General features: G+C 53.1%; 1 protein-coding gene across 11 annotated transcripts in view; it reads right to left on the reverse strand.

Annotated features, from left to right (window-relative positions):
- TTLL1 (tubulin tyrosine ligase like 1) overlaps nt 1–4896 on the reverse strand; it is a 31357-nt gene extending 26461 nt beyond the window's left edge. For 2 of the 11 annotated variants that reach the window (XM_043562824.1, XM_043562822.1), the window contains exons 1-2: nt 4776–4896; nt 1445–1476 (exon numbers count right to left, since the gene is read on the reverse strand). The gene's annotated coding sequence lies outside the window, so the exon portion shown is untranslated. Of the gene's footprint in view, nt 1–375; nt 435–1444; nt 1477–4305; nt 4445–4547 lie in introns of all 11 variants that reach the window. The other 9 variants (XM_043562818.1, XM_043562813.1, XM_043562817.1 and 6 more) reach the window with 8 other exon arrangements.
- Nucleotides 4897–17496: the final 12600 nt, after the last annotated feature.

The following is a 17496-nucleotide window of genomic DNA, read 5'->3' on the forward strand; positions in this document are numbered from 1 at the left end:
CTCTCTCCCTCTCTCTCTGCCACCACCCTGCTCACTCTCTCGGTCTCTCTCTCTCAAAAATAAATAAACTTAAAAAAAATTAACAACAACAAAAAAGGAGATCTGGACACAGACACAGGCAGAGAACGCCATGTGACGACACAGGGTCGTACAGACACATGGGGAAGACGGTCACGGGAACATGAAGGCAGAGATCACAGCGATGCTGCCACAGCCAAGAAAAGTGTGGGTCCGCCAGAGGCTGGAAGAGGCGAGGAACCCGCCCCAGATTCTTCAGAGAGACCGTGGCTCCACCGACACCTTGATTTCAGACTTCTCGCCTCCCTGAGCCACCCACTTCGTGGCCCTTTGGCAGTACGGCCCTCGGAAACTTACGCAAAATAGAACCGTCCCAGACACGAGGAGACGAAGAAGAAACTTCCACCCATAAAGGGCTTTAAATACGCACGTGGGAGCGAGAGCACAGCACAGTGATGGGCGACAGGGCAGACCAGTTATTGACGGTTAAAAAAGAAGAGAAAGAAACGAACTCAGGCCACCTCTCCTTTAAAGACACACAGGACTTCTTTTCAGAAATGCACCGAACCAGCACGGCCACCACCACGGAGAACCAACGACGAGGCAGCCTGGGAGGGGCCAGAGGACCGGATGGCAGGTTCCTCTGCACCTGAACCCTGGAGACGGTTCGTTTCCGGTGCTCGCACGCCCACGGGTGCTCACTAGTTCTCTTGGGGCCTCGGCACTCCCCCCCAAAACGGGAATGAAAGCCACAGGTCCTTCATGGTATTGCGGGGGTCACGGCACGGTCGGCAGGTGTGGGCCTGGCACACCACAGGGACTCCGGTTCACTGGGTTGGAAACGAATGCCTCGGCTCTCCCTGATTCGGCCCTGCACACTCCTCCACTCCGCCCCACCTGCAGTGGGCCCACCGGGCCCTTGGCTGGGTGCTGGCGACCCTCCCCACCCTCTCGGGGTCGGTAATTGCATTTATATGCTATCACTAGAAACAACGGCTACCATTCACGGAACACCAGGACCCACGGGGCACAGAGCTGGGCAGTTTGCACCCGCTCTTCGCTACCACGGGTACCGTTCTGGCTCCCGGGCTGCCGGGGGGCAGGTGTTCTCCCCATTTATAAGATGGGGACAGTGGGGCTCCGAGAGGAACGGGCAGAGCACAGACAGCAGCCTGAGGACACCCACACTCGCCTCCCTCCCACAGTGTCGACTGTCAGTTCACCCACAGGGCCGGGGGTGGGCTGATTCGTCTCTGTCCCCCCAGCACCCAGCCGGGGCCAGGCACAGTGAAGGGGGCTCGAAATGGTCTGCGGAACAGGCGAAGGAGCCAGCTGGCCAATCCGCCCCCGGCACAGAAGCTGGGGCTGCCTGCTTCCCAACCCTAAGAAATACTAAGCCCTTTGCCTTAGAAAAATCAAGAAATACCTGACGTCAGATGGTCTTCCTGTTACTTCCTCCTAGAAGAGGGAAAAAAAAAAAAAAAAAAAGCTAGGTTAACAGTAGCTTGCAATGAACTTGATAGGTCACCTCTCTAGTGGTTCCCAGGAACTGCGCGTTAAAGCCATTCGGTCTGCTGCTTTTCAAACTGAACGTCAGAAAACCTAACCCAGAAAAACAGTCAGTTGTGTGCTGATCTCTACGCTGACCGTGCTCGAAATCATAGCGGACTGTTGTCACCTCCTAAGGTACGTCAGCCAGGCAAAGGCATTCGGAAACCAGGCAGTTGACAATTTTCAGAACACGACGTGGGACCCACTCCTGGGGCCGGTGGGTGGGACCTTCGTAAGCTTGAGGACAGGCTGGCACAGGGATGGCCCTGGGGTCTGTGCTTCGACAGCCTAGCTTCTTTCTCACCCACCCCCTCAGCACCGACAGCCGCTCTGTGCTGGGTCCATGACGGGAGGCACAAAGCTGCCTGGGACGAGGTGCCCGTGGACGGTGTTGATCCAAGGAGGCAAGAAACACACCCCATCCGCTGAGGGCCCCAGCGGCAAAGTACGTCGGAGCCCCAACAAAGCTCAACTGTGGTCCTGAGGGGGAAGTAGCTACTAATTCATCCAGCAGCAAATCGTGCCAGCTCTACTCCAGAAGATTCCAGATCTGTCTATGTCTCTCCCCAGCGTCCCCGTAATCCCGGATGACCATGGCAGGCTCCCACTGGCTTCCCTAGTGCCGGCCGCACCCCAACGCACCCATTCTCCGCCCGGCAGCAGACTGACCCCTTTCACACGCACCAAGCAAATCGCGTCACCCTGCCCCTAAGCCTCCAGGGGCTTCCAGAATAAAGCACCCAGAATAAAGCTGTCAGTCTGCCGATGACTTGCAAGGCGGACCCCGTGAAATCTAGGCTTCCCGTCACCTCTCGGGCCTCGTCTCCAGCACCCTCCCCACGCGCCAGCTCTCTTCAGCTGCTCACACCCACCAAGCCGCATCCTGTTTTGAGGCTTTGCTCTTCCCCCTGCATCTGGCCCCTTCGCAAAGGTCAACCTTTCCGAGTGGCCTTCCCAATTCCCAACCACTCACCACGCTGTCGCTTTGCTTCCTGGTGGCACCCCGGCTGTGCCCAATCGTTCGGTCCGGGGCCAACTCAAAGCATGGCAGCAGCCGCACCACCAGGAGCTTGTTAGAAAGACACATTCCTGAGCTTCCCCCAACCCCTACACCGACGCACACGCTCAGACTCTCTGGGGGTGGGGCCCAGGAATCTGTATCTTAATAACCTCTCAGGTGAGATTCCTACCCCTGCCCAAGTTTGAAAAGAACTGGTCTAGGGGCGCCTGATGGCTCAGTCGGTTGAGTGTCTGACTTCAGCTCAGGTCGTGATCTCACGGTGTGTGGGTTTGAGCCCCGCGTCAGGCTCTCCGCACTGTCAGCACAGAGCCTGCTTCTGACCCTCTGTCCCTCTCTCCCTGCCCCTCCCCTGCTGGTTCTCTCTCTCAAAACTTACCCAATAAACATTTTACAAGAATCTTCAAAAAGAACGGGTCTAGTTCATGAACTCGGTTCCCCGGTGACTCCCTATCTTTGACACACACATCTCCCACCAGGAGAGCAGACATGTTGTTCCGCATTATTGCCTACTGAATCCCCTGCGTCCAGAGTAGTGTCTAAAAACAGCAGGTGCTCGGGGCGCCTGGGTGGCGCAGTCGGTTAAGCGTCCGACTTCAGCCAGGTCACAATCTCGCGGTCCGTGAGTTCGAGCCCCGCGTCGGGCTCTGGGCTGACGGCTCGGAGCCTGGAGCCTGTTTCCGATTCTGTGTCTCCCTCTCTCTCTGCCCCTCCCCCGTTCATGCTCTGTCTCTCTCTGTCCCAAAAATAAATAAAACGTTGAAAAAAAAAAAAACAAAAAAAAAACCAGCAGGTGCTCAATCAATATTTGACAAATTAACTAAAATAAAGATGGGAATTCCCTCCGCACACCATCAAACAAGTGCTGTCTGCGCCAAGTAGAGAACGAGGCACGGCCCAGCCCCACAGGGGCCGTCAGCCCTGCAGGGGACAGAAAACCAGTAAAAGCACCCACAGATCCCACAGCTTTTGCAGGGGCCTGAAGCAGACCTGGAGTTGGGCGGATTTCTGCTGAGCGAGAGAACATCTCCGGGAATAGCTGGACCTACAACCCCAGGAGGACACAACTTTGCCAAAAGGCCTTTCACACCCCGGAGTTATGACTACAGCCAGTTACAGCCAGGACAGCCATTCAGGAGAAAAAGCAGACAGAGGGAAGCACTTCCATTCATAGAGTCACTGCACTTTTCTGGGTCCAGCCATAAAAAAAAAAAAATAACAACAACAACAACAAAAACCGGAGCCGTCTCTGTCTCCATCCCCACTACCCCTCCCCCCACAAACACTCTGGTCAGTATCACTTTCCACAAAGTCCCAACGAGCCCAGGATTCTAAGGGCATTTCGATTCCTTTCCGGCCAGTCTTCCTTGAGAAGGAAAAAAAAAAAAAAAATGCCACCCTTAAAGAAAACAATAGCTCATAGTGAAAAACAAGGACTTTCCGCACCGCTGGATGGCCACCATCCATGTCCACACCCGACCGGGAGGCAGTGCCAGCCTCCACAGCAACTACTCAGCACTATTGGTAATCCCCCGGGCACAGAGCAAGACCAACCTTTCAGCGCTGCCACAAGCCAGCACTGAAATGTGCTCATTAAATGTTTTCGTGAACAAAGAACCTCTCTGCAAACCGTAAACTGCTTACAATAGGATACTTTTACTTCTCGAACGAATGCCCTGTAATGCCCCAGCTACTCTACCGGGTGCATGGCTACCTACCCACTCACTCCCACTCCCTTTGAGTGATGAGGGCACGGGGAGGGGCAGTGCCTAGGTCCCATCCCTCAGAGAAGGGCGAGCAGGGCGGGGGACACAATCTGCCTCCAGACCACAGCTGCCGCCACAGGTACACCGCGCCCTGCAAAAGATGCCGAGAGAAGCAATCCAGACTGCAAATGAATGGGAAAAGCCCAGGAACGATGAAATGCGGGGATAACCCATATGAAGAAGAATGCAATTACAACGAGCGGGCAGCACAAGGAAAGTCACAGGAACTCGGAGGAAAAACAGGGGCACAGTGATCGGCGCAGGCTTCCCGGGGGCCGCGGGTCCGGCAAGCAACATCTAAACCACACGGCCGCGGCCGCGTAGACCCGGGCGCCCACGCTCGCTCGCGCATGCGCACCCGCCCACCAGGAGCGGCCACACCCTCGTCCGGGGAGGCGGCGGCCTCGGCGGCGGGACCTCACCTGCGGGACCTCACCGGGCAGGGCGGCCCCGCGCCGGGCCCCGGCCCCGCCTCCAGCCCCACTCCGGCGCCGGCAGCAGGACGCCGCTCGCCGCCCCGCGGACCGGCCCGCCGCGCGCCGCGCTCTACTTCCGGGGCGGCGCTCTGGCAACCGAAGACGCGGCCGCTGGCGCCGCGACTGCTTCCGGGGTCACATTTTCCCGGCCGCTCCCTAGGCCCCCCGCCCGCCGCGCGCTCGGCGGAGATCCTAGAAGAGCCGGCCCTCCATCCCCGGGAACCTCGCAGCCTTCAGGACCCGGGAATGAGGTTGAGAAGGGTCGGGGCGCGAGGTGGAGCCTGACAGTGGGAGGCAGAGCCGTGGGGTGATGAGGGCCCGGGGTCCGGTCCCCTCGGCTGCTCAGCTAACGTGTGTGTGCGCTTGGCGCTGTCGGTAGTGCCTCCCTTGGCGGGTGCGTTGTCCTTAGGTGACATGTGCTCGGCACGTAATAATCAGTACGGGGCCTACTCAAAGGTCACCTCATTTGTGAAATGTCCCCTGAGCGTGGCGCAGGTCTAGTTTCTCTAACTGTATTTTGTAAACTCTATTAGGAAGAGGCAGCTTGGCCCAGTGAGAAATTTAAAACCAGAGCCAGACCTGGATTGAGCCCTCGCTCCAAAGTCCACTAGCTTATGTGGCTTTCGGCAGGTCACTTCCCTTATCTGACCTTCAGTTTTCCTGTCTATAGCCGGAAAGAAGAGAAGCAGAATTTTACGTCCCTGCTCTGATACATTCTAGCTGTTTGGGCACAGGCACCTCCGATCCTCTCCATTACAATTTGTCCCCAGAGAAATCTCTGTCTCTCAGGGGTGGAAGAGATTTTAAATTCCTGGTGCATGGCACCTAGGAAGTCGCATCACTTGGCTTCCCACATACTCCTGCCTTATGCAGCATACGTGCCATTCCAGATGCATCACCAGCAGCCAAAATACTAGAAGGCTTGGCGACAGCCAATGGAAGGAGACCAACATCACAGGGAAGAGCAAATAGTAAAAAAAAAAAAAAAAAAAAAAAAAGTTGTGGCCAATATGAAAAATTAACTGGGAGCTAGGTGATCCCAGAGGGAAAAGACAAACTGAGATCATGTAAACGTAGTTTAAAAAGTTTTCAAGGGCTTGGGGCTCCTGGGTGGCTCAGTCGGTTAAGCGTCCAAATCTTGGTTTCACTTCAGGTCATGATCTCACTAGTTCGTGAGTTCAAGCCCCACATTGGGCTCTACGCTGGTAGCACAGAGCCTGCTTGGGATTCTCTCTTCTCTCTCTGCACCTCCCTGGCTCTCTCTACCTCAAAATTAAATAAGCTTTTTTAAAAATGTATTTGGGAGTACGTGGTGGTTCGGTCGGTGAAGCATCCAACTTTGGCTCGGGTCATGATCGCACATGGTCAGTGGGTTGGAGCCCCACGGAGGGCTTTGTGCTGACAGCTCAGCTATCCGGAGCCTGTTTCCGACTGTGTGTCTCCCTCTCTCTCTGCCCCTCCCCCGCTTGCACTCTGTCTTTCAAAAATAAAACGTTAAGAAATAATAGTAAATAAATAAATGTATTTAAAATAAAAAAGCCTTCAAGGGCTTTCCATTGCCATCAAGATAACCAGGTCTTAGTTTTTAAAGTAGCTACAATCTGTTAACCCTTTTCCAGTTTAGCATCTAGCTTCCTGTTGTGCTTAGAAAGACCCATCCTCACAAGTTGTAAAAGCATAACTTGTAAGAGGCTAAAAAGAAAATCAACTAAGCTAAATGATACATTGAAAATGCGTGTTAGGGCACCTGGGGGTGGCTCAGTTGGTTAAGCATCTGACTCTTGATCTTGGCTCAGGTCATGATCTCACCAGTTGGCGAGTTTAAGCCCCGCATCAGGCTCCCCACTCTCAGTGCAGAGCCTGCTTGGAATTCTCTCTCTCCCTCTCTCTCTCTGCCCCTTCCCTGCTCATGTGTGTGTGCTTTATCTCAATAAATAAATAAATAAATAAATAAATAAATAAATAAATAAATAAAAGAAAATGTGTTTTTGAGAGAAAGAGAGAGGAGGAGAGGCAGAGAGGGAGGGAGACAGAATCGCAAGCAGGCTCTGTGCAGTCAGCACAGAGCCCAATACAGAGCTCAAAGTCATGAACCATGAGATCGTGACCTGAGCAGAAATCAAGTCAGATGCTTTCCCAACTGAGCCACCCAGGCAGTCCCAGCCTGTATCTTTTATTGTGTGGATTTTAGTAGCACAAAAATATTATTTTGTAATTTTTTAAAAGCTACAATAAAATAAAGTTAAACTTTTTTCAATTTTGAAATGGCAGTCTGAACATACGTATTTCCCTTCACACCCCCAAATCGCAATGAAAAAGCAGAAGAGATAGACAAATACAGTAGAATATGAATCATTCAGGATTCTCAATACCAAAGGCATCCAAACCAAAGAATTACTCTATCAGGTTTTGTCTTAAGATCATCTGTTTCTCATGGGAATGCAAGCTGGTGCAGCCACTCTGGAAAATAGTATGGAGGTTCCTCAAAAAACTGAAAATAGAACCACCCTACGACCCAGCAATAGCACGACTAGGTATTTATCCAAGGGATACAGGTGTGCTGTTTTGAAGGGACACACGCACCCCCATATTTATAGCAGCACTATCCACAATAGCCAAAGTATGGAAAGAGCCCAAATGTCCATCGATGGATGAATGGATAAAGAAGATGTGGTATATATACACGATGGAGTATTACTCGGCGATCAAAAAGAATGAAATCTCACCATTTGCAACTACATGGATGGAACTAGAGGGTGTTATGCCAAGCGAAATTAGAGAAAGACAAATATATGACTTCACTCCTATGAGGACTTTAAGAGACAAAACAGATGAACATAAGGGAAGGGAAATAAAAATCATATAAAAACAGGGAGGGGGACAAAACACCAGAGACTCTTTTTTTTTTTTCAACGTTTATTTATTTTTGGGACAGAGAGAGACAGAGCATGAACGGGGGAGGGGCAGAGAGAGAGGGAGACACAGAATTGGAAACAGGCTCCAGGCTCCGAGCCATCAGCCCAGAGCCCGACGCGGGGCTCGAACTCCCGCACCGCGAGATCGTGACCTGGCTGAAGTCGGACGCTTAACCCACTGCGCCACCCAGGCGCCCCCACCAGAGACTCTTAAATATGGAGAACAAACAGAGGGTTACTGGAGGGGGTTTGGGAGGGGGGGATGGGCTAAATAGGTAAGGGGCACTAAGGAATCTACTGAAATCGTTGCACCATATGCTAACTAATTTGGATGTAAATTTAAAACCATAAAATTAGGGGCGCCTGGGTGGCGCAGTCGGTCGAGCGTCCGACTTCAGCCAGGTCACGATCTCGCGGTCCGTGAGTTCGAGCCCCGCGTCAGGCTCTGGGCTGACGGCTCGGAGCCTGGAGCCTGTTTCCGATTCTGTGTCTCCCTCTCTCTCTGCCCCTCCCCCGTTCATGCTCTGTCTCTCTCTGTCCCAAAAATAAAAATAAAAAACGTTGAAAAAAAATTAAAAAAAAAAATAAAACCATAAAATTAAAAAAATAAAAATAAATAAGATCTTCTGTTTCTCAGTCATGCCTCTGGGTTTGCTGAGGATCAATGGCCATATCCCGTTGTCACTGGTGCTGGAAGATCCAGCAGGCGGGGCGAGATTCATTGCCCATGTCAGGTGGTCCCCGTGGGTAGAGTGACGACAGGAGATATTACGTGGTGAGGTCACAGCACGGGTTCTGGAAAATCCCAGTTTGTGTGTTTTTGAAGGATAACAATTGTATAAAGTCCTAAGTTGAAAGTGTGCAAATGTAAGTGCATTGGTTGGTAAGTTCTTTTCAAGGACATGACTCTCTTTAGGTGCTAAGATAATGGAGTTCCAGAAATAGTCTTTACCCAGGACGGATCCGCTTCCAGAACTGGTTCTCTGCATGAATGACCACCTGCTCTAAATCTGTGACATAGCTGGGAAGCTGGAAGAGATGCTCCCGACAGACAAAACAGTGAGGAATTCCTGGAAGACGTGTTCAGAACCGATGCATGGGCGGCAACCCCGGTAAGATGGGGACAAATACTCCCCACCAAGCAAAAGAGAAAAGCTCCAAAAAAGGTGCATTTTCTGAACAAAACCCTGGCACACCTCTGAGGTAAGAAGCAAGAGGGAAGGTGAGAAAATACGCATGTGGACAGTTGGCCAGAAAGTTAATTAATGGTGTGGCTGGGTCGTTGGTCTCCCCAGAGAGCAGTCTCCCATTTCACTGAAATGCCTTAGACCGTCTCAGATTGCCCAGACCACCATCACAAATCCCCAGACACTGGTTGCCTTTCACATGCCACAGATTTATTTCTCAAAGTTCTGGAGGCTGGGGAGTCCAAGATCAAGGCACCAGCAGGTTTCGTGTCTGCTGGGAACCCACTTCCTGGTTCACAGGCCATCATCTCCTTACCCTGTCCCCACAGGACAGAAGAGGTGAGGGAACTCTCTAAGGTCCTTTTTTTTCTTTTTTTTTTTAATGGGCACTAATCCCATTCATGAAGGCTCCACCCTGGTGCGCTAATCACTCCTCAAAGCCCCCACCTCCTGTCATCATCACGTCGGGGATTAGAATTGCAGCACATGAATTATGTGTTGGGAGGGGGATGTAAACATTCAGTCCACTGCCCTATGAGAATAAATAGTTCATGAAAGAGAGAGTTCGGACGAAAATATTAAAGAACAACAATGGCACAAAATTCAGCCAAAGGAGAACTGAGCACCAAGGAAACAGAGTTAATACAGTTAATACGCTAGGTCAGGAGACAGCAAACCACTGGCCACATCCAGCCTGCCACCTGTTTTTTTACAGTTCGAGAAAGCTAAGAATGGTTTATACCCATGACCATTTGCAATCGATTGGATGACAGGGAACACGCTAACTTTGAACCCCAATTTAGTGAAAGTTATCCCCCTCCTCCCCCCAAGAAAGAAATTCATCCTCCTCATTAGTAGACCCATATTACAAAAACATATGTATATTCTCAATTATGTTTTTAACTTAATTCAAAAGTTGTGAAAATTTGTGGACTTTGTAAGTGGCAGAGCCTGGATTTGAACCCTGGAAACCTGACCATTCACACCACTGCCTCCCCAGAACATAAAGAGCCGCCTTCTGGAGAAGACAGGTGCATTTTCTAGATGGTGCTCTGAGCTTTGCTTAGGGGCATTCCTGAAACCTCCCCACAAGTCTAGCCAAGGTCCATCATCATTTCCATTCAGCGCCACCTAGTGGAACCAGCACTAACCGGGAGCCTGACTGGCCGAGTTTGCACCCTCTACTGCCCCTGTCCCTCCGTGCCTGGTCTCTCCGGGGCTCCAGGCCTTGGTGGTGTCACCTTAAACCAAGGAGGTGAACGAGAACAGGAAGATCATGCAGGTGAGGCTTTCCGGCCTCGCGCTGCTGGCTCATGGGTGTTCAATAAACCTTATCTCCTGGATGAAATGTACCAGCAATGGCCAGTTTCCCAGGCTGGTTCCAAGGGACACTTGAAATACTGACTTGCGCATCGTTAGGGCCATTTTTTGGGACGATCTGGACCCAGCCCCTTCCCAACCTCTGCTCTCTGTGGCCCTCTGCCCTCTCCGCAGGTGGCCCCACTGCTTCTCAACCCCCCTGCCCCGAGAGGTCATCATGTGGCCCTGATTCCCTTCTCTACCCCCACCATCCGTGTCCCCTACACTGAGCTCTTCCTGCACAGAAGTAGGGACAAAGTCTGTCCAAGTGTCCTTCTTACTAAGAACCACCAGCTCCTGTGGTTCTTAGGGGCCGAGGGCCAGAACCAGCTCCATCATTGGAGGGGCCCAGTGCAAAATGAAAACGCAGGTACTCTTGTTCAAAAATTATGAAGCATTTTAACAGTTACAGTAGCATTAAGCCAGCTGTGGGGCTGCGGGAGCATCAGTTGCCCAGGTGACAGCCCACAAAGCCCAACCCACCGTGTGCAGGACACCGGCCAGAACGCCCCTCACCGAACCCTCACAAGAGTCTTGCCCAGCAAGTGGTGTTCTTCCACTTTTTCTTTTTTTAAATTTGTTTGTTTGCTTATTTAGAGAGACAGAGTGCGAGTAGGGGAGGAGCAGAGAGACAGGGAGAGAGGAAGAATCCCAAGCCGGCTCCAGAGCACGATGCGGGGCTCAAACCCGCAAACCATGAGATCGTGACCTGAGCCAAAACGGAGTCAGGCGCTTAACCAACTGAGCCACCCCGGCGCCCCCTCCCACTTTTTACAAAAAGTGATGGCAAAATACATAGAACATAGAATTTGCCGTCTTTACCATTTTTAAGTGTACAGCTCAGCCGTGTTAAGTATATTCACGTTGCTGTATAATCCCCAGAACCTCATCAGCTCGCAAACCCGAAACTTCATCCACGAAATGATGACCCTTCCGACCCTCTCCCCCCAACCCCTGGCAACCACCATTCTACTTTTTGTCTCTGCAAACTGGAAGGCTCTGGAGACCTTATATAAGTGAAATCATACAGCATTTGTCTTTTTCGCGACTGGCTTATTTCACTTAGCATAATGTCCTCACTCAAGGTTCATCCCTCCTGTAGCCCGGGTCAGGATTTTCTTCTTCTTTTTTTTTTTTTTTTTTTTTTTGGGACAGAGAGAGACAGAGCATGAACGGGGGAGGGGCAGAGAGAGGGAGACTCAGAATCAGAAACAGGCTCCAGGCTCCGAGCCATCAGCCCAGAGCCCGACGCGGGGCTCGAACTCACGGACCGCGAGATCGTGACCTGGCTGAAGTCGGACGCTTAACCGACTGCGCCACCCAGGCGCCCCTCTTCTTTTTTTTAAGGGCGAATGATACTCGATTGTATGTACAAGCCACGTTAGGCTTATCCATTCATCGGTGGATGGACGTTTGGGTTGTTTCCACCTTTTGATTGCTGGGAATAATGCTGCCGTGAACGTGGGTGTGCAAATATCTGTTCCAAAACCCTGCTCCCGATCCTTTTGGATATTTACCCAGAAGTGCGTTTGCTGGCTCACGTGATACTTCTTCAATTTTTTTTAGGAACTGCCGTACTGTTTTCCATAGTGGCTACATCATTTTATAGTCTCACCGATAGGGTGCAAGGATTTCAATTTTTTCCACATCCTCGCTGATCTTTATTTTTTCCTTTGTTTTTGTTTTATTTTTTTTAAGTTTGTTGTTTTTTTTTTTAAGAGAGACCGTGCGCGTGTGCAAGTGTGAGCGGGGGAGGGGCAGAGAGAGGGGGAGAGAGAGAATCCCAAGCAGGCTCCCCACCGTCAGTGCAGAACCCGACGCGGGGCTCGAGAGATCATGACCTGAGCAGAAATCGAGTCAGATGCTTAACGTACCGAGCCACCCAGGTGCCCTTTTGTTTTTGTTTTAAATAGCAGTCATCCTAATGGGTATATTTCCACTTTTTAAAATATGGTCACGCTGCCACCAAGGAGGTCTGCTCACCATTGTCAAGGTGCCAGCGGAAAGCACAGTTGAGAACTTTGAAGGAGCCCCAGCGCCTTGCTCCCTGAGGCCATCGTGAGCCCCCAGTGGCTCCATATGCTACTGTGGAAGCCAGCGACCCACCCACCCAGGGCCCAGGCTCTCACAGACCCGCAGGCCCTGTCCTGCAGCAGGCACAGACCTGTGGTCTAGCCAGGCACTGCCCCACCTTCAGAGCCTCCAGCGGCCCCAGGGCCACCCTCGGGCTTTGGCTCACCGGTGTTTCTAGCACCCCCACGCCAGCCCCTTGCAGCGTGGAGGCCATGGGCTTGATGGTGAGAGTACCCGGACCCAGACTGGGCACCTACCAAGGATGGAGAGGGGCTGCATACTAGGGCCCAGCTCTGGCTTTGTGGTGCCCACTTCTGGTAGGTGGTGAGGCGGGAGGGAGGGCGTTGGTGGGGGGAGGGATTGAAGCCCAGAGGGCAGGCTGCCTGGCCTGGGGCCAAAGGAGTGGAGTCCTTGGGGGCTCAGAAATGATGAGAACCGAGATGGGGAGGGGTTTGAAAGCAGGGAGCCCCTGCCTACCCCCCTCCCTGCCTCCCCCCACTCCTGCCACTGGAAAGAACGCTCTCAAGAATAGTCTCTTTCTTGGTAGTTGTCCAGGACTGGGAGACAACCCCCTGGTGGGCTGTGAGCTCTGTTTAGAGGGTCATGACCAACATTAAAAAGCAAACATTAATTCATTCAATAAATAATTACCGAACGCCTCTCCCATGCTTGGCTCCGGTGGGGACAACACACATTCCGCGGGCCAGAGGAATGATCGGCAAGTAAATGAATAAATACAAACATACCAGGTCGTGTATAAGAGAAGACACACAGGCTCTGTGGGGCTGTGACTTCTGGCCTCCCGGAGGCTGTCACTGGAGGCCTTCATTCCACCCCCAGTTTCTTCTGTCACGTCCTCTTTCCTTCCTCTCTTTTATTTATTCAAAAAAAGTTTTTAAATTTGGGGCACCTGGGTGGCTCAGTCAGTTAAGCGTCCGACTTCGGCCCAGGTCATGATCTCGCGGTTTGTGGGTCCGAGCCCCACGTCGGGCTCTGTGCTGACAGCCTGGAGCCTGGAGCCTGCTTCGGATTCTGTGTCTCCCTCTCTCTCTGCCCCTCCCCCGCTCCTGCTCTGTCTCTCAAAAATAAATAAATGTTAAAAAAAAAAAAGGAAAAATTTTTATTTTATTTTAGAGAGAGGAAGCGCGAGTAGAGGGGGAAGGGGGGGTGGAGAATCCCGAGCAGGCTCCACACTCACTGCAGAGCGCAGGCACCCCACTCAGAACTACCTTCAAATCTCAGTCCTGCCAGCTCTCTGGCTGTGCAACCCTGGGCAGCAAACATAACCACTGGGCACCTCGGTTTCCTATCTCATGACCCTTGTCCCAGGCCTGGCACACAGCAGGGAACCTGGCCCAGGGGTAGCCAGAGGGGCCTAGAATGCCACAGGGCCCCGTCCAGGAGCCTGGGCTGTTGGGAGCTGAGCCCAGCCTCCTCCCGTCCCCAAGTCAGGGCTGGCACGGGGTAGCTGAATGGGGAATAAACACAAGAACAGGGTTTTGGCGACACCTGGGTCACACTGCCACGTCAGCCTCATCTAGCTAGGTGACCCGGGAGGCTCGTGGACACAGCAGAGGGCGGAGACAATTCAGCAGAGTTGTGGGCCCGAGAGGGCCTTTCAGACATGAAAATGCCCTCCCTGCACTTCTGTGTTCCTGGCTAGAATCTTCAGTGCCTGGAGCCGGTGGGAGGCAAGGGCCACTCCTCAAAGCCAGCTGGGTGGGCCATTAACGTGGGGGGCCCCGCTTTCTCCCACCCCGTCCTTCCCTTCTCATCCATTTCTGCGCCTGCAGGGACCCCGCCCCTTTGCCCTCATGCTGGGATCCCCCAACTGTCCCCCAGCCCTGGGGGGCCCCAGGTGTTCAGACCCTCCACCAGGTAAGGCTGAGTAGGTGTTTAGTCAGCAGTAGAGGAAAAACAATGACAAAAGAATCAATTTATATCCCGGAAAGCCGCCCACAAGCTGTGGTTTTGAATTCTTAGCCTCTCGGGTGCTCAGTTCCTCCTCTTTAAAATAGAACCAGCTGGGGGGTTGTGAGGTTCAATGAGGCCGCATGGAACAGTCCAGCAAGAAGCCGGGCCTGGGGGCGGGGGGGGGGGGCGGTTTCTATGATCATTCCTGTTATTACTATTATCATTCATTATTAATGAAAGAGAAGCACTCAGATGAGGACCACATTCTGTGTGTGTGTGTGTGTGTGTGTGTGTGTGTGTGTGTGTGTGTTTACCCCATGGTAGGACTGAGGTTTGATGGGTTGGGATGGGGGTTGAGAGAGAGTCTAGAGTCCAAACCTTCTCTCCAGACAAATCTCAGATTCATGGGAAATGCTCCCCCCCCCATGTTAAGGCCCCAGGACAGACACCAAGCCAGTGAGAGAGATGGGGTCCTGTCCCCCCACCCCCCACCTCCGAGTGCCCTTGAGCCAACCGCACACATTCGTATCTTGTCCTGCTCAGTACTGCTCATATGGGGAAACCTGCACCATGGAGGGAGCCAGCTGGTGCCAGAGGGGATCTGAGCCCAGGTCTGGGGGACTCGGAGTTTGCTGCCCTTTGTCTTGGGGCAGCTGGAGGCAGGCAGGCTGTGCACCATCGGTGGGGGAAGGCGGGGTGTGCGGGCGACTGCCGTGGGTGGTGGAGGCCTAGAAGTGCAGCTGGAGGTCAGGGAGCCCATCATAGGAGGCTGGCCGATCACCTGTCTCCCTCTCCGACCGCCTGTGACTATTCACGGCTGTGCCCCCCGGGGGCCTGGCATGGGTCTGGCCACGGAAGGTGGCCAGTGAGGACTGGGAAGGACCAAGAAAAGAACAGCTCCCTGTATGAGCGCGCGTCTAAAATACCCAGACTTCTCCCAGCCCTGGGGCCCCTCTCTCTCAGAAGAAAAGGTCTGAGTACGTACCTGACCATCTCTTCTGGACCTGAGCTCGGCCTTTAGGGCCCCTGGGCCTTGGTTTCTCCATCGAGAAGGGTCCACGCACCTCACCTGGCAGTGCTTTCGACGAGATGGAATTTAACAGAACCGTGTGAGCGTATGGACCCTAATGTAATAAGCCCTCGATCCTCCCTCCGGCCCCCACACACTTGACCCCTCACCCCCTCAGACTGCCAGAGGCGGTTGCACCAGACGAGGGAGTGAGGAGGAAAGCATCTGCAGGTGGCAAGGAGGGACCGGGTGTTGGTGAAGAGACCCAAGAAAAGTTCCTACCAATGAATTAAGCCACCCGGCCTCGGGCAGGAAAATCTGAGCCCCGATTCACATCATGATATCTGCGACGGCCTTCCGAGGTTCAGAGTTACCCCTGTTCAGCACTGAAGGGAACTGAGGCAGAGGTGAGGAGGCTGGCCCAGGCCCCACTGTTCATCTGGGGCCAACACAGACCTGACGCGGGACCTGTAGAAAATTCTGGGCAGATGCCCTAAAACGAGAACGTGCACCCGAATGGGCTGCACTGGGTTCCATTTCTGCCCCTGCCCCGAACCCCCAACCCCATCCCCCCAAAAAGACCCACATTATCAGAGGAGGATTCAGGCCCCTAAGCCTTTAGCTGGATACTTTTTCCCATTTTCGACCTCCCCTCTGGATGCTGAGTCCCCTGAGGGCAGGGCTTTCGACACCCCGTGTTGTTCCCAGAGTCTCACTGCTCAGTGGAGATGCCAAGGGGAGGTTTGGGCATGAATGGATGACCTTGAAATCGGGAATTGGACACAGCTGAGTGCAAACTGGTTTTTGTTGGTTTTTTTTTTTTTTTTTAATTGCATTATGACTTCAGGGTTGTTGCTAAAGCCTCACTGAAGTCAACTTCCTCATCTGTGAAATGGGCTCTAGATACAAATTTCACCAGATTGCACTGGAGAAATAAAACAAACCCTCACTGGCCAAACGCAGGCGGCTGAGGGATCAGCTTCCAACCCCCTCCCCCCCCCCAGTGGGCTCCAGGCCCAGGCCTCCTCCAGCCAGGATCATTGGCTCCCTGAGTGCTGAGCCCAGTCCTTGATGGGGGTGATCCGTCCTGCCACCGGGCTTGGCTAGCAGCTCCCTCCTTCTGGAAACAAAGAGCCAGGTCAAACGTCTGTGCTTCAACTCTCCGGCCTTCATACCTCTGCTCACGCTGTTCCTTCTACCCTGAGTGTCCTTTGGTGAAATTTCTGGGTCGTAGACGTTTTGAGATGTTTACCAGGCTGACCTCCAGGCTGCATCTCTGTGTGTTCCCAGTCCCAGTGCCCAAGGAGACGGGGCTCCCCACTCCCCTGTGGTCATCAAAGGCTCGATTGCTCGGCAGTATCTTTATTGATTCGATTTGGGGGAAATGGTGACCCCTACACTTCTTCAGAAGAGAGGACGAGACTGCAGAACTTTTAAGTAAGAAGAAAAATTATTTCTCTACGAAAGAAAAATTCCCAAAGTGCTGTGGTCTCTCGGGGTCCTCCTCACTTTTCGAGGCTGGAGCAGGGGCGTTTGGGACAGCTGTGGTTAGCAGTCCTGGGACGGGGAAACCTGCGGGCCTGGAGGGAGAAACGGGGTCCCGCTCGAGTGGCCCGCATCACCTCCTGCTTTCATTTTCCTCCTCTATAAAATGGGAACAGCCCTGTTTGTCTCCTAGGTTGTTGTGAGGACAGAAAGGGATGGTGAAGGGACATTCCCTCATTTGTAAACCAGAGATCTACAGAGGGTCCGGGGTGCGGGGTGCAGGAGAGGGAAAGTGAACCCGGGCCCCGCCCTCTCGGAGCTTACAGACCACAGGAAGCCAGACTGGGAGAGGGCCTTCGAAGGGTGCCTCCTCCCCCCGGAGAAGAGGTGTGGACAGCAGCTGCCCTGACACCACAGGCCAGCCCCTCCTTGTGGACTGTGGGCATGTGAGCCGTAGAAACTGCTGTTACTGTTTTCAAAAAATCTGCCATCACTGATAAACTGAGCTGTCAGAAGGGATGTTATTTCTGGGTGAAAGGAGATTCTGCAGAACCGGGGCTCCTTCCTGCCTGCAGCCACGTGGGCCAGGTCCCTCTCGCCAGACCTGACTTGAGTGATAACCTGGGGCCTTGAACCTGCTCCTGGCATCCAACAGCGGTGGCCGTCGCTGCAGGATGTCCACGGCCTGCGGCTCAAGGCCCCCACAATGCTTCAGGAGCAGATAT

Source organism: Prionailurus bengalensis, chromosome B4, assembly GCF_016509475.1.
Source record: "Prionailurus bengalensis isolate Pbe53 chromosome B4, Fcat_Pben_1.1_paternal_pri, whole genome shotgun sequence".
NCBI classification, from domain to species: Eukaryota; Metazoa; Chordata; class Mammalia; order Carnivora; family Felidae; genus Prionailurus; species Prionailurus bengalensis.